The sequence below is a fragment of the Branchiostoma floridae genome, chromosome 11 (assembly GCF_000003815.2).
Source record: "Branchiostoma floridae strain S238N-H82 chromosome 11, Bfl_VNyyK, whole genome shotgun sequence".
In the NCBI taxonomy this organism is placed as follows: domain Eukaryota; kingdom Metazoa; phylum Chordata; class Leptocardii; order Amphioxiformes; family Branchiostomatidae; genus Branchiostoma; species Branchiostoma floridae.
The window spans coordinates 10,397,930-10,412,393 of record NC_049989.1 but is presented as its reverse complement, the minus strand read 5'-3'; the positions used below and the strand labels follow the sequence as shown (position 1 = coordinate 10,412,393).

Sequence of the window (14,464 nt, the reverse complement as noted above, 5' to 3'; positions counted from 1 at the left end):
TGGAAACAGTTGTATATTTCATAGAAAATACCACAGCTTGCGGTCTTCCAACATGGTTGATTAAAACGTCGCACGATGAAATAGTGCAAATAAATTAAATATCTGTCAAAAACCAATTACTCAAGCAACCGGGTATGATTTGGAAACGGTCAGACGTTTCAACTGGCATCCACCAGTTTTCGTCAGTGACACTGAAGTGATCTGAAAGAAACAGGTCTTTTATACTCCATCTATGAATGAAGACAATTTTAGATGTCCAATAGGAAATACTGTATTAGGCTGAAGACAATTTGGATTCCAATAGAAAATAAAAGGTAACGTCTGACCGTTTCTAAAATCATATCTAGTTGCTTGAGTAATTGCTTTTGGGCATATCTTATTACCTGGATGTCTAACCTTCATCAACGTAAAGTAAATATCTATTTTTGAAACACTGAACAAAACAGTACAATACCTGGCGTGACAAGGTCTTCAAAGGACAGCGAAGCTGTTTTCATTCTGCTTACCGCTGTTTATTTGAAACGGTACGGCTTATTTTCTCGGAGAGAAAAAAAAACCTCACTTGTTTACCTTCTTTGCGTTTGTATCATTCATCGTGACCTGTTTCCACGACAGCAACCTGCTTAATTGGTCTGGCGGTTTCGTGATGCTATGCATGAGGCCGTCTAGCGACCCAAGCAGAAACTGCACAGAGATATTTGAACGTTCCAAATAAGTGCTTCATCTTTCTGTCACTCAAACCTCCTTAAAAAAGTAGCAGAACATTGCAAGCTACAAATTCGAATGTTTTTTTATGACTGGCACATTTCTCTCTGAAATATCAGGAATCATGGTTTTAAAAGCAAATTACAAAAAAAATGACACAAAAGTGTATACAACATACATTACGTGAACTTTTGTTATAAGACATTTAAATAGAAGTTAATTATCTGGAACATTTGAGACCACGCCCGTTAAAAGTAGGTATGTCCAAGCATTTGTCCATCCAACATGGCCGCCGGAAAACATGGAGACACCACTTGTACGGCATTCCCGAAGACATTTTCTGTGCAGGAGTAAAATATTCCCGGTAAGTTTCTTTCTGATGTAGGTACAGTTACCTTTCTAACATTGTCTTCAAGTAATGCTCAGGATTAGTTTTAAAAAGGAAAGAAATGTCAAGAACATATCGAGTCGATAGTTGGGAGGGGGGCAGGTCACAGACAAAGAAGACACATAGACAAAGAAGACGCATAGACACATGCCTGTGTGAAAATCAACTCGCCCCGAACGGTTCGGACCGGTCCGAGGGCAGTCCGAGCGGTCCGCCTACGTCAAAGCCGTCCGGCCCGCGAGGCTGCCAGTCCGAGCGCCGGGCGGTGAACCGTCATTAAGTGGTTCAGCACGTTCGGCAGTTCAGGACCGCCGGACGCTTCGGGCGCCGTAAAACACTTGCCGCCGCCCTGCCAAATTTTGTCTAAGTCCCTAAATTGTATGAAGCCGTGCGACAGCGCCCCCTTCCGTACACTAGGCGCAGCGGCCAGAAGAGCAGTAGAGTCCGTAGGTGAGACTATTAGACATTGTTAGAGGCATGTTTTACGTCCATTATTACGGGGCAACAGCCAGAGCGGACGAACACTAATAGTAATAGCGTTGCACTATCGCCAGAACAATACAAAATGTACTATGAAAATTTAAAAAATTGAGATTTTTCTACCTTCAAATCTACAACTTTTCTTCTATATTATATTTTGGCCGCGACTAATGAATGGGTGACGTGTTTTCTTGTACATATATGTCACCACGCACGGCTGTCTGAAGTGAAGAGTAGAGTATAATACAATACTCAATAGAGTAGCAAAAACCAACTGATGGGTCTTCTAGTAAAGTTTACATACACTTATAAAATGCTGTTCATTTTCCAATTTCCAGCTTACAGTGTTGAGTCACCCTTTGAAGAATCTGCTCCGCTACTCAGTGCAGTTTTTCTGCATGTGCGAACGTTGCTCAGAAAGCCCGGCTGTCCAGTGTGCGAGATGATTTTGGAAAACACGGCGATCCCAGTTCCAGGCTGCACCCGCTGAAATAAACAGCGGGTTGATTGACATCCCGCCTGTGAGGCGCACGTGAGCGGCGCTCTGGTGGTCTTCCCACCACACATTGGCCGTTGCCATGGCGCCATGCTGGCGGCAGCCGTTTGATGTGTACAGTGTGGGACAATCTATTTACTGGCTAGCCAATCGCTACGATTTGTACGAAATGAGCCGGAGACGTCGATTTTCAATGCAAATAATGAGCCACATGATTGGTTGTAAGAAACTGAAACTGAAATCCTATGCCCCACTATCAAGTTTCTTGGAAATTCATCTGAATATGACGAGCCAAAACACGTTGTTCAACCACGTGATTAAGACAATGCCAAAATTTTCGCAGTTACATATTGCCACATTTTGTGACATAATTTACGTTGTGGGCCCTGTCCGAGTTTTATGGACGGGAAATACGTCTGGGAGAACTGCGACAAATGCCTGTTTGTCTAATGAAGTCGGCAGGCTTGCTTGCCGACTTGCATGTCGGCTTGCTCTCTCCTTGCAGGAAAATGTTAGTCTCTACCAGTACCAGACTCCGGGTCGATGGAAAACCGTAGAAATAGAATGAATAGAAGAGTAAGCCGGCCAGGGAACAGTACGCGACCTGCACAGTTTGGATTGTCCATCACGCCCATGCAGCGTTGAGTACGCGGATCACACCTACATGTTTATCCTCTCGACCATTATTAAAGGGTAATCTGCCACGAAGTACCAGTCTTTGTATCGTATCTCGTACACTACCAAATGCCGTGCATGCAGCATATAAAATCTTTATTGACACGACAAAAGTAAAGCGACTTTCGTAACGTCTATAACTAAACAGACATGTGAATATCTATAGGTATGAACAAGTCATTGTTACGAAGTCTGTTCTCATGAAGAATGAATATGTTTTAGTCCTGTTTGTCTCTTTATTTTTCTCTAGCGATAAATGAGAAAAAAGTCTTAAACACGTAACAGCAGATACCGCTTGGATAGTCGCAGTGGCATGGCGAATAAGAATTCGGCACGCCGTATTTCGTTTCTAAATCACACGAACGCTATATTGTCCGTTCTACTGTCGTGTTTGATTTACTAACTACATTGCCCACGCCAATAAAATCGTTGTCTTCCAAGCCCAGTGTAATAAAGTACTATAAGAAGAATAAACGACAATGCTATTGTAGGTCACCCTGGCACCTGAGGTCTTCACCATACGACTCGGGATTGATCATGCTCGCACGGCGTTAAAACGGGTGGGGAAAAGTTACAGACCACCATTGTTTTCTGTAGAACTAAATATAATCTTTCTACCCTATGATTAAATAATTGTCTCTGGCGCTTTACAAATAAGACGACATTGAGTTGCGCTACGTTTCGATTGACTGTCATTGTACCAAGCGACGATTCTGTCCAAATGTGCAATAATACGGGAGATAATGTTGAAAATGTATTTAGCATCTTTATTGCCTTTCATGGCGTCCGGCATTATCTCGCCTTGTGGACAATACCTAACATGATTTGTGAAGTGCAATATTTTGAATGTTTCTCACTTACCAAAATTTCCACCATCGTTTGGAGTCAAAGCGCATGCTTTGGCCGGAAAGGAACTTGTGAGCAGTACCTGGTTGGATCACCTGTTGGACGACCTGTAGCAGCGAGACTTCAATCGACTGTCTGAAAACGTGTTGAGTTTGACCAGTGATATTCCCCTTGACATTATATCAAGAAAGTGGGACTAAAAACAAGTACAGTGCTGTGTCACGCTGGAGTACGGTATCCAAAACAGGACACGGGGAACGGTTAGCCGAACATCTAACGCCACCATTTTATATGCATATTGTTGTTAGAAGCGTTAGAACTACTTTATCATTTTGACCTGTACTTAGCTTTAAGAGCATAAACGTACAATAAAAAATCGAAAATATATTACTCGTTAGTCGAAGCGACGACTGGATCAAGAAACGCCGTGGATGGCTGCATCCAGCACGTTACACTTACAGAAGGAGAGACTATGCACTACCCGTGCGTCGCAAATTGATAGGGGTTGGGGATGGTGACGCACAATCTAGGGGTCAGTGTCATGTTCCCCTGAGAAATTTGGACGCTTCATCCTTCGTAATATGAAAGGTTAGACTTAGAGAACTGCCCTGGATCTGGCCAGGGACAGGCGGATCTCAGGACACGCAACAGTGCCTCCCGAACCGTTCTGAACGTTCGGACCGGCTATCACGATTATTGTCAGCAGGGTGTCAAGCTTGAAAGACTCCCCTGTCTGCCCCTGGCGATAACATGAGCATTGCGCGTGCGTCGCGGTCATTTCAAATTGAAAACTCATCAGCAAACCGTTTCCTGATGTCCTGTGTTATTTTTCCGCTTTTTAGTCTTATACTAAGGCTAAATGTACAGACTATCATGGATAAGTTGGAAGAGGTGTCGCGTGAGGGGTTTGTACGTTGTCGTTTCGGGTCAGGATGCATCAAACTGCCATGGAGAGATGGAAAAGGACTAGCAACACAAACAATTTGTGTGGAATTATGTTCTGGTGCTGTTCCAACCGACTGCCGAAACTTCCGTGGAATACGAACGGACTGGAATGCAAACATCCCTTCTTGTTCAAGACTGAACTGGTAAGAAACTGTTTTACATCGTTTAGCTGTGTTACCAAGTGTGTTAGATGTGAAATTATCAACAGCACAGTCAAAATCCTGGCTAACTGAAGGCATGTATTTTTTCCGCACTTACTGGGACTCCTGTGGGCTGTATTATGCACAATGTTGTTTCAGCGCCCATTTTCATGGAAACACAGTGGTATGATGACGTAATTTTCACTTGTTGCAGCAAAGAGGAAGTCATGTTTCCACGTACCGTTGCAAATTATATCATAAATATAACCTTCTCGGCGAAGATAATGATGTGATTATGATCGTCTTACAATTTCCGCATACACCACTGATCGGAGGTAATTTTAAATCCATGACGAAGGTAACGAAGTTGTTTCCTCAATGTCCCGGGTTTGATAAAACCTCCCTGGTTGGGGGCAACGTTCTCACGGGTCGGACATGTCGGAGCCAGGCGGATCTCTGGACACGCCACAGTAAATCCCGAACCGTTTGAACCGTTCGGACGGGCTATCGGGATTATTGTCAGCAGGGAGTCAAGCTTTAGAAACTCGCCTGCCTGCCCCTGGGGATAAAACCTGTGAAATTCCAGCGAATTTGTTTTCTTCTCTGTACTTCAGTAGCGTATCTTGGTTGTGTACATGCCCAATGCTGTGTAACGACTAAACGCACAGAACAAAGACTAAACTGTAGACTAAGCGTAATCTGAATTAGCACGTCAGGTGTCCATGTCCATGCTTCATATAGAGTAGAGAGAGTAGAGTACAACTACAACTGAAAAATATTAATATCAACGTTCCATAGAATTACTTCTCCTCACCATGGCATACTAGTAACTTCCTCCCAAGGACGTTATATCCATGTCCTCACGAGCGGAATTTCCTCGACAATAATCCTCCCCGTTTAATATTGTTCCTCCTTACCAACTTTTCAAAAAGCGTTTATTTACTTGTGCCGCGAGTAAAGATTTCGCCTGCTATTCACACATGTGCCTTTGACGGGCATAAAAATCTATCAAGCGATGTGAAAGTTGAAACGTCTACGGCGTAGGTTAACAATAATCCTCTAGGGTGACGTCTTTTAATCTCTACTCATTCAATCAACATTGTATGATATCACTCGTGGTACTTCTGAAGCCTTCTGAATATCGTTGATTTTACAAAAGTTAATGAAATCACATGCACAATAACTATACACTAGAGACAAGCAGATTTTACATCCTATTTGCTTTGCTGAATAATTTAAGTAGATTCTAGACTTACGGCCGAAGCTCAAAGGTGCGGCCGGACGTTGCAATTGGTGATTTTGCCACCCTTCCAGAAATTGGAGACCCGTTGTAGTGTGACATTTTGATTCCTGCCCTACGAATCGGTCTGGTAGGCGGCTGTCCCCGGAGACCAGTTTTGCTGGGATTAGGACAGAAGGAAAGCTTTACGGGAACACCGGCCAGTCTTGTCAAAAGTCGCTTACAAGTGCGCAAAGTAAATTTACTGCCGAAAGATTCCAATAATAATTGTGCAGACGTTTTATAATACGGACAGCATGACACCCAGCTAGCGGATATATGGTTGCTAATTATTTTGTCGGTCGCCACGCGATGATGGACAGCGGCACGCCTCTATACCTAAAGTTTCGCGCTGTGTGGGTGTGGCCTAGCCACTGGCTCACAAATTGATATCTGGATCGTATTTTCCCGTCTTTGAATAACTTGCTCGTGAAAAAAGGCAAGAAACACAAAGGAAATGGGTATAATGACGACATCATTCTTAGTGGTATTCCTGTCAATGGATGTGCAAACTGTGCCAAAAATTAACACATGGAACGTAAAATAAACAACAAACAACGAGTTATAGACATGTGCGCACTTGTCGGGCGGCTGTCCCAAAGGACCGGGAGGCTTCAATCAAGTGTGGGAGAGTTCAATTCACGTATGGGGGCCAGCACCTATATCAAAACTAGTCTTATTTTAGACACGTAGAATAATATTTTGTGGCACTAGATTAACATATATTACCATTCAATATTTAGATACAACTTTCTTTCAACAAAATACAATAAAGTTCAACACACACCAACAAAATGTTTGGCTTCTTCATAGGATCGTCTTCTTGTTTACGTTTGAGATGGGGTCACTGAACCCTCGCCGCCGCTGGGTGCGTAACGTGCCTAGCGTTGGCATGAATATATTAGGGCATTCAATGATGTTATAAATGAATCTTCTAGATTATGGACTTGAATGTATATCATATATTAGTGATAGTGTCTCCGCCACATGTTTGGTAACCACGCTTCAGTCGGAAAGACATCATGATCAGAAATCCATTACTTACGCTTTGTACATGGTTTGTGCGGGCAATCAAATGTTTCCTGGGACTCCGCACGCACATAACGTCAAAGTGAGGGCACATGTGATTTACATTGATTGTCTTGCGGCTGGTGTCATTCTGTAACTTCAAGCCGTCATTAATATTTTGTCTATAGGAGCGCTGGCGGCAGAGGGATGAATTGCATTCAAATTCTTTCTATTTTGTGACGGCATTCCGGCGGTTCAGACCGTCCGAACTGTTTGGGCAGCGATTTCCACCTCACAACAGCACGATTGTACGCATTTCACGGGTGTTTTGGAGGTACAGTTGCCATCTAAATTGGTGGTTCGCAGACGTCCGCAGACGTCCGAGCCGGCGCCCCGCGGTGCTCTGCACGCCCCCAGACGGTTCGGATCGCTTTGTTGCTATGGGAACCGCCCGTTCGGCCGTCCGGCCCGGGCGGAGCTATACCGGCTCGAACCGTTCGAACGGCCCGCTCCAGGCCGCCGCCCGAAAGCGTTCGAACCATGCCGTCCGGGACCAGTCCGGGACGTAGTCCGGGCTAGTCCAAGCGGCCAATCTGGACCCTTTATGGCCGTCCGAACCGTTCCGCGAACTGTCGAGCGTCCGTCCCGTCCGACCGACCCGTCCGACCCCCGGACTATTGCATGGTTCGAACTGACGGTTCATGCCGGTTCGGACTAGTCCGGGACGGGCAAATTTTCACACAGGTAGACAAAGAAGACGCATAGACACATAGGCAAAGAAGACACATAGACAAAGGAGACATATAGACACATAGACAAAGAAGACATATAGACACATAGACAAATGAGACATATAGACACATAGACAAAGAAGACATATAGACACATAGACAAAGAAGGTGGTAGACATATAGAAGAAGAAGACACATAGACAAAGAATACACATAGGCACATAAACAAAGAAATGGCAGCTTGTTCGATGATGTAGATACTATGCCACGAGATGTTTGAATCAAATGTTTTCACACATTCGTGGATTGTGTGATTTTAAGCATGGTTGAAAGGAACTTGTACAGTAATTGCGCACGAAAGTATTCACTGTTAAGAAACATGGGGAAAAGTTCGGTGTGGACATTGTTGCGTTGTAAGTATTCGTTAACATACCAGAATAGATCAGGTATATCAAAAACATCCATTAGATATCCCTTTAAAAACGCAGTCGTCTCTCAAGAAACAAAGTTGGACCCTTGATTTTTTCCATTACAATATGAGGAACGGTGTAAAATGATTATACAGACACAACAAAACAAACAAGATTATCTATGAAATTTTAGTTTCTAAGCAATCGCAGTTCTAGTAAAAAGAGCTTCTGGGGTTATACAGTCTATTTTTTTTATGTAGTACTTATAGTGGAGTAGCCGTGAATAAAACTGATTTCAAGCAGCCTCACGTCAATTTCACACGTTTTAATGCAAAAGTTCATTTTACGACGTGATTGAGTCGTCCATTTACGGTGCTTCAACCGATATACATCATAAAACGGTCTATAATTTCCATTGTTTGGTGTTTTCTTGGCACTGTAAAGTAACTGCAAATAGCTATGGATTTTATCAACTTGATTCATAGACAGAGTAGGTTTTTATACCCTAAAATTGTGCTATAAAACTGGCATAGTTTATAATCCTTCAGTTAAGTGCTTTGATGGCCGATGGAGGTGTCTACATGGCGTTAATATTAGTATAATACAGCCATCTTAGTGAAACAGATTGTTGCAGTTCACAAGAAGAAAGATAGATGTCTCTGTTGCAGGTGGCACTTCACCAGGTTTGGTAATATATACATACTAACAAATGTCATACTTGAGTGAACAATGCAATACAACTCGCTATTGCAAGGTAGAGTTGTTTATTCAGTCTCAACCATGCGTGGTGGTAAGAGTTATTCCTTTTTTCAGACAAAGCAATTGAGAATAGAAACACACACACAAACTCTCTCTCTCTCTCACACACACACACACACACAGACAGACAGACACAAACAAACGCACACACACACACATATATAGATACATACACGGACGCACACACACATACACAGACACAGAGAGAAGCACAAACAGACACATACAGAGAGAGACACACACAGACAGATACACACACACACAGGCGTGTACACATACACGCACACACACACACACACACACACACACACACACCACACACACACGCACACACACACACACGTCACCGAAAACATGGTCCCTGACAGAGGTCATCAATCCAATGCATTACCTACAAGAACAGTAGATCAGTCTTTCTTTGAACAATCGATCCCTTCTTTAATATTTCACCGTACGCCATGTCCTCTCGTTTCAAACTCTTACCCTGTGTGCGTGTTGACCTTGAGTTTGTATCCCAATGTCAGACGACAATCTGTGATGAACGACTTCCCCCTGCGAACCCGTCTTGTCCAATGCTTCCGCCGCGGTGCAGTGCGTCTCCCGGGAGGGGAGACTCAACAGTGGTTGATTGCTTGCCGCGATAGCACTCGCCATAACTCAAGGCCTGACAATCTGTAGTATAGGATCCTTTTGTTGAGAGAGTGGGTGCTATATTTTGGAGATTAGGAACGGACCGACAAGAAGTTGTGTTCAGTGGGAGGTTACAGAGGTCGCGGAGGCACCAGGTGATGTAACGCTAGATGAAATCGAAAGAAAAGTAAAAGATAAGAAGTCAATGCCCTCTACCACGTAACTCTACCAAATCTTACGTTTGTGTGTTGTTGTGGTTTTATTCATTCTGTGTTTTTTTAGCCTGGTATCCAGCCGTATTATAGCTCACGAGTCTCTTCTGTCCTCCCTGCAAATAATTTTTGCGAAGAGGACAGAAGAGACTTGGCTAATGTTTTTCCCCACTGGCTTCCCACTTGCACTGGCTTGCCATATACCTGTGTCAAAAGTACACTTTACATTACATGCGGTACATAAACGCAACACTTTAAAGCCTATCAAACCTCTAATGTACAGGAATGTACCCATGATGCTCTTGGAAATGATTGACAGCTCAGGAGGACGACAAAAAGTCATGGACCAACATAAGGTCAAAAAGATACTTCTGATTGACCTAAATGGATGTCTACGATCGATATTTTGCTCATCATGTGGCATCAAATTCATGTCAGAAATTATCTATGAAGCCAATCTTGAGTTCAGGGTCCAATGTGTCTTACTTAGGTGGTTTTGAAATACGTGTGGTCGCATATGAAAATGGTTTAAGTACCCTTGTATGTATCAAAAGTAGGATATCACCGTGTCAAAATCAAATGTCGAAATCACCTTGAGAGTTGAGTGTTGAAAAAGTGTTTGCATTACCTTAACACTTTATTTCTGTTTTAGTTCAGTATTGAATTTGGAATACGTGTTGATAATGTGTCGTTTACATACATATTCTTTATCATGTTTTTTTTTAAATACCAGTTACACGTACTTTCCATGTCAATCTTATAATACCGAAGCGCGGCATCGACGTAGTGGGAAAGATTTAAAGTTTTGAATTATTTTTCGATAAGCTGAGCCGTAGAATTTCCAAGTAAAAAGGCTACTTTAATACAGAGAAGGAGAAATTAAGGTCGTGTGCACGTAAAGCTGGTATCTCACTGCACTTGCGTCAAGCTTGCGTCACTTCGGGGTTTGTCCACTGCGTTGCTGTTTTATTTTCTCCGATTTTTTATAATTTTGATATTGCGTAATACGTAAATGTTCAACTTAGAAGACAAGAAAATACACAAAAAGTAAGAAAATTCGTTCTTTATCTCTGAAATTCGTTCGAGTATCTTTTGAACTCCTTAGTAACGCAAGCTTAACGCAAGTGCAGTGAGATACCACCTTAAGATCACTAACGTGTAAACTGTCGTACTCATATTTATTCGTAGCACATGTTTTCTTTTTTTCAAGCATACCAGGGAGTGCACCTAGTGCCATCGTAGAGCTTTAAGCTGTTGCTCTCCTCAAACGCTGGACCATGGTGTCCACAAATTACTTAAAACTCTAAAAAAAATCACGAATAATCCAGAGATTAAAAACAAATATGCCAAAAGAGCAGATAACATTGTCTTCTAAAACGTACAGATGATTAAAAAGCATTGCAAGACAACACCTTTCATTCTCGTTCTCCAGGGCGTTCTGTATTTTCTCCTTATTTGATTGTTTCGCTCCACCCTTGAGTAGACGGAATGATTTCCCCTTTCTCTCCACACACGTGACCCGAATGTTGCCTTCCTCCCCCTCCTCTAAGTCCAAGGTCAGAGATACTGGAGGCCCCTAGGGGCTTAATATCGAACTTGACCTTTGTTGCCTGATTCATACCCACCTAACAAATGTCACAAGGATCCACCCACAGCTTTTCACACACACGCAAATACACCAACATGGACATAAACACACAGACACACACACACACAGTTTGACACACTAATGATATCGAATACTTAGTATACTATGATTGATAACTTGGCAGACAGCAGTGCGAGCTGCACTCGAATTTCCTAGAATTTTAAAGGGTTCCAAACGTAAATTGACAGACTGTGACGACCGTAGCAAATGGGAACTCAAGAACTGCAACAAGTGTGACAAAACATCTCTTGCGGCCGTGATCGGGCCAAGGAATCCTGATTATATGGATGTCAATCACATTCTCGTCGACATTGGCCTGCTACAAGGTAGCAGAACACAGTTTTTCACCTACGGGAATTTAGATTATTATGGGCCTCAAAGTGATGAGGTCCGACTCCCAAAAAAATTACCATGTCGAAAAAGTAATAATCAAGAAAAGAATATGCTGAAGTTCAGAGAAGAAGCTACAAAATATGTAAAAATGAGCTTGAGTTTGCCTGCTCGTTCTCCCACAAAAGGCACTTTGATTCGACCCCCAGCGGAGGTCACCATACTGCAGCGGACACACGGAAGAAACGGGAACAAGATTCGTGCGCGAAATTCTACCCAGCCAAATAAACATCGTAACCCAAGTCATACAGCCTCAAGACTTACGCATTCCTCTACTATCCACCACAGTTTCCGACTCGCTGACGTGCACAGAAAAATTTCTGTGGCTTGTCAAGAGTTGCGACGTACTATTTTGTTCCCGACCTACTTTTGTAGTGGGTCGCCCATAAATACTGTGTTCTGTGACCTTAACAATGCTCTCGGACTGGGGAAATTATCTCGAGTTTAGTTCAATTAAAGAGCTTCTTGAAAGATAGGCGTTATGTACAGTATATATCCATGGTTCAGTTTCCTAGTGGGATGTTTTCCTTCCACAAAGTGAGGAAGGAAGTTAAGTTGACAGCATCCATGCAAATATAATAATACTTTTCGTTTGGGACCGCATTTGTAACACTGCAGCGACACCTAGCTTGTAGTTCCAGAGGAAGGTCACAGAAGGTCATCGAAACGTCAGCACCTGTATCACCATTCCTACAGACGCTACCTTCAACGGAGTTCCGATGAAGATATGGTGGAATTTACGAGAAGGACGGCTTGTACATAAACCCGTTGGTCTTTGACCAGTCAGATACTAGCACGGTGATTGCTGGCGAGGTTTATAGGAGAAACCTCCTGGTTGTGATTTTGTTCCCACTTGGGTGACCTCCATTAACTTTAATCCGCCGGGTTACATATATCTGCCACTTTTCAGTATTTGTGAGACCTCTAAGTGCAGCAGAACACCCCTCCCCCTCAAGTGTGTACAATTTAGGTATGCAGGGTGCAATATAGTCGAGGACGTTGGGTCGTACATCTGTTTGAACTTGTTTTTTAAAAGATGACGTAATTACATACTCTGGTAGTGGTAGATGTTATTTGTTCGACTTCACAAACCCAGAAAATTACCACGTCATCGAACCTAAACCCTAAAAATCCACGTCATGGAATGAAGCACATAAAGTGGCCACGTCATCGACATTCACTCTGAGAAAGTCCACGACGTCCAACCAAACTGAATGAAATGAAATCCTTACTTCATAAAACCCAGAACTCATGAAATGTTTACGTCAACGAACCACGCGTTGACACTATCACGTAGAAACAAGCTTAAGCACAACACGTTGTGTATCAGCCCCCCTCCCACCCATAATGGGTTGATAACATCAGCACTTAGTATGTACTCACGACCTTATCAAATCTGCAATCATTAAATCTCTAAAACCTCCCTCGTTCCAGTAAAAAAGGAACACAAGACGTTATCGTAAAGAGAGTAATTTGTAAATAGAGGAAAGGTGTTCAATTCTACAAATAAGCCCAAGATGTGTTTTTTTGGGGGGGGGGGGGGGCAAAAAGTTGACATTGCCTTCCTTCGCAGTGGTCAGGAGGGTTGAGCAAATTACTAAACACAAAGAGTAGGGTATACCAAAAAAAATTCTTAATTTTTGTCTTCACATGTTCTTCTTTGACATTACAATCAATTTTGTCATTCTACAAAGTGTCCGTTTCCAATATTTTTTTTAGTCGACGGCACAAATTTGCTAATTATGCAACTGTTTTGTACGATTTTCGGTATTGTTGCAAACGTTTTAAGCGGCCGAAAATTGATACACAAACGGACGCTATTCACATAACCAAATCAACATGGCCTAAGTTTTGACTCGAAAACGTGAGGTAATAATTTTGTTCCTGTAAAGTCTTACAATTGTGATCTGTCCTGTGCCCTGCACGTGTGCGATCTCTTACGATGTCTACAGTGAAGTTATCTTTAAACAGACACACAGCAGATGCATCCGCACTTCGGCCCCTCGGCTTGTTTTAACAAGTGCTCCAAGTAAGGCGATACCGTCTAGTAAAAATCCCGCACGGATAAATCCGGACAGATTCTGTTTGAAGGCCTGGTCGACCAGTGCACTGGTGAAAGCTTCATTGAACATATATATCAGCTTGATCATCAAATCGCTTCTTTCGATGTTTTAAGACGAATGTTGACAGTTTTTATTCGTTGTCTCTCAGTAACAAATTGCAAAAGCTCAACCTAGATGTACAAATCTGTTTCGAGGTAAAGATTCGACTTGGGCCAACGTTAAAAAACGTTTGTGTCACGGTCCTTAGAAATTAGCTTTGGTACGTATTACTAGGTTTTTTTTTTTTCGAGAATTCCTCTGTACAGTTTTCTGATTTATGGTAACGTTACATATTTGCTCATTTTGTACACCTTAATCTAATTTTAAAGTAGTTTTGTTCATCTTATAGTCCCTAATTTTTTTTCAAACGGACAAAAAATGATAGTCGCATACACCCATTCAATCAAGTCAGCATCGCATTAGAAGCATATCAACAACGAGGGAATTTAGTATCTTCTATGCAGAAATCTCTTCCCTGGCTGTGGTTCAAAGCACGGTGTAAGGTGTTAAGAGTCTGGTAAACCGTTTAACATGGTAAATACCAGGGTATGCTAAGCATAACAAAGTGCGGTTTCACCTTCACCCGATCCTAATTCGTCCAAACAAACCGCAACCACATG

The 14,464-nt window shown here is 42.6% G+C and overlaps 1 protein-coding gene across 1 annotated transcript in view; it reads left to right on the top strand.

Annotated features, from left to right (window-relative positions):
• The first annotated feature begins 920 nt into the window (after positions 1 to 920).
• Positions 921 to 14,464, top strand: part of LOC118426252 (WSC domain-containing protein 2-like) — a 56,048-nt gene continuing 42,504 nt past the window's right edge. The window contains exon 1 of the mRNA XM_035835527.1: positions 921 to 1,069. The gene's annotated coding sequence lies outside the window, so the exon portion shown is untranslated. The remainder of the gene's footprint in view (positions 1,070 to 14,464) is intronic.